This window comes from Hypomesus nipponensis, chromosome 5, assembly GCF_054491055.1.
Source record: "Hypomesus nipponensis isolate SF chromosome 5, ASM5449105v1, whole genome shotgun sequence".
Lineage (NCBI taxonomy): Eukaryota > Metazoa > Chordata > Actinopteri > Osmeriformes > Osmeridae > Hypomesus > Hypomesus nipponensis.
Window position 1 is genome coordinate 2,307,501 of NC_140365.1, and position 3,163 is coordinate 2,310,663.

Genomic DNA, 3,163 nt, shown 5'->3' on the forward strand with positions numbered 1-3,163 from the left:
GTCAGAGAAGCTTCAATTATAACACATGAAACATGGAGTATGCTGTGGTTTGTGTGTGAGCGAATGTACGTGCAAGGGTGGTTGTTTGTGTGCGTAATGGTGTGTGTGTGTGTGTGTGTGTATGGCATTAGGCATGTGTACGCTTGTATATGTGTGTGTGTGTGTACTGTATGGCTGTGGGCATATGCCTGCTTGTGTGTGTGAGTGTGTTTGTGGGAGTGTGTGCGTGTGAGTGTGTGAGTGTGTGTGAGTGTGTGTGTGTTAGATCTATCCACCAGCTCAATCCTGCTGTGCTCTCCTGCTTGGAGGCTGACAGGCATGGAGGTCAATACCACAGTTCAATAATGCAGAGAGAGAGAGAGAGAGAGAGAGAGAGGTTGAAACACAGGTGGGAGACTGAGTCTCAACACCCTCAGAAAGCACAGCTGCCTTTCCTCTCCTGACCAGAGAAAGAAGCTTCTGGGAGTCAGAGGCGAGGACAAACCTGGACGTTTGTGACAGCGTTGGTCTTTAGAGTTGAGTGAGCTGGGATGGCTGGCTTCCATCACTGTCTGGGACAGACGCAGGGATCTGGATGAGGGCAGTCGGGGCCGTGTGATGTCTAGGAGGGAGGGACTTTCACTGAGGACTGCCCCCATCAGATTGAGCTGTTGAGTTTTTAAACAGGTTGTCTGATGAATGATTTATCTACCAAGGTCCATTGCAACTCTGGTAAAAGGGAAAGTTTGAAACTGTAAACAGGGATTACCTTGGAAACACATTGGCTTTTGAACCATCTTCAATCTTTGATTGTTGATCAGGTAGAGTTGTGTTCGGGACGGGAGGGGAGGAGAAGCGAAGGGGAAGCGAGGATTGGCTTGTGCCAGTCTCGGTTGGTGCCATGAGCAGTAGATTTGACAGGATATGTCTTTTTTAGGATTTTTAAGATGTTAATGTCTGATTTATAGACAACTTATCTTTTAGCTTTACTGATATCTGAAAGCTTGTAAGTTGGCGCAGGGAGCGTATGTAGGAAACAATCTCTCTTTGGCTCGAAGGATTCACCTGGAGATTTGTCTCTGAGGAAAAGCCCTTCCTGTAATCAGGTGTGTGCCTCCCGCTTATCTCACGCTAAGCAAAATCCACCGTGTTGAGCAGTGTAATCACAAAGCTTCATTGCTCAGAGAAACGTCTGAAAGCTGCAGTCTGCAGGCAGCCGGGAGGCCTGGCTGTAAGTACAGGATATCCTGTCGTTTATCCTTTTTTAAATCGTCAAGGTAACTCTCAATAAACGGATTTGGAGAGGCCGCGCCCGTTATCGGAGAAAGTCCCTTTGTAAAAGCTTCTTCTGAAAGGCTGTTTTGAATGTGTCATTTGATCTACTATTTAGATAGACTCTTCATCAATTTACTGTTGGAAAATGTGTGCGCACACAAATATGAAAGCTTAAAGCACACAGAATGATCGGTTGGAATCTCCACAGCCCTTTCCTGGGTTCTAGAATGCTCTGTCCATTCCGGAGCCCCGTGACATCTCGTAGCCTCGGCTGTGAACCAGGCCCAAACATCTGCTGCTCCACTCAGCTAATCTGATCAAAACTGGAAATAGATTTAGCCGGGACACTATCTGCTGACACTGCAAGGCACGTCTTTTAACTTCCACACTGACCTTGTCGAAGGATTCACCCGCTGATGGGTGCATGTTGTGTGTGTGTGTGTGTGCGTGTGAGAGAGAGAAAGATGAGAGAGAGGGAGATGGAGAGAGAGTGAAAGAGTGAGTGACAGAGAGAGAGAGACAGAGAATGAATGTGACCATTAAAAAGGAGAGGAAGGGTTTGCGGACAGCAGGATGGTGGGAGTGGAAGTGAATGTGGGATGACGGGATGTGACACGTGGCTGAATGGGAGGATGAGAAGGTCAGCTGGAGGGATGAATAACTCCTCTCTCCCCCTCCCTCCCTCCCCCTCTCTCTCTTGCTCTCCCCCCCTCCCCTCCCTCTCCCTCTCTCTCTTGCTCTCCCCCCCTCCCCTCCCTCCCCCTCCCTCTCTTGCTCTCCCCCCCTCCCCTCCCTCCCCCTCTCTCTCTTGCTCTCCCCCCCTCCCCTCCCTCCCCCTCCCTCTCTTGCTCTCCCCCCCTCCCCTCCCTCCCCCTCTCTCTCTTGCTCTCCCCCCTCCCCTCCCTCCCCCTCTCTCTCTTGCTCTCCCCCCTCCCCTCCCTCCCCCTCTCTCTTCCCTGGAGCTGCATGACTTTCACCTGTCAGGCAGACAATCTGAGCAGTCTCTGTGGTCCTGGCCGGAGAGAGGTGCTGCTGGTGTTTCCTCGTCTCTGCGTTCTCCCTCTTCTGTGTTTCAGGCCCCATGTCCTCCTCCTGAAAAACATAAACTTACCATGGAACCAATGAGATGAGTGAGAGAAGTCCGTTGTTCAGTCACTGTATGGGGGGGGCCGCGGTTAGGGAACCGGGCTAGTTATCTAAAGGTTGCTAGATCGATTCCCGGCCATGCAAAATGACATTGTGTCCTTTGGCAAGGCACTTCACCCTACTTGCCTCAGGGGGGAATGTCCCTGTACTTACTGTAAGTCGCTCCAGATAAGAGCATCTGCTAAATGACAAAAAATGTATCACCGTGATTGTTTCTTCAAGGCTCCTGTCCCGAGTCCTGGATGGGTTAGTGTCCCAGCCAAAGAGTCGAGCAGCCTGACTCTCTGACGACAACGATCTCTTTCTTCAGTCCTGTAACATATCCTTCATTCAGCTCCCGGGGGGGAGGGGACTCCAGCACGCCTTCAGTGCCTCCACCTCGGCAACGAGCACGTCGCCACCAACCTGGCGAGCGGTCACCATAGTAACGTCGCCTTTTTGTGGTTTGAAGGGTCATTGAGATCCACCTGGCCGGAGGGAGAAGGGGGAGAGGAGAGAGGAGAGAAGAGGGAGGATGGAGGAGGAGAGAGGAGAGAGGAAAGAGGAGGAGAGACCACTTCTGACCTGTCCTGGAATTGACTGTGAGAGGCTTCGTAGCCAGGTGGGTCACCCTGAGAAAGGACATGTTTACAGAAGAGTGTTGGATGACTTCCAAGTTTGTAAAAAAAAAAAACAATTTTAAAAAGTACCTGGATGAACTACTGACAGTGATCAAGCTGTCTGTGAGCACATATCTTCTAAAGACGCTTTCAGACTTTTAATC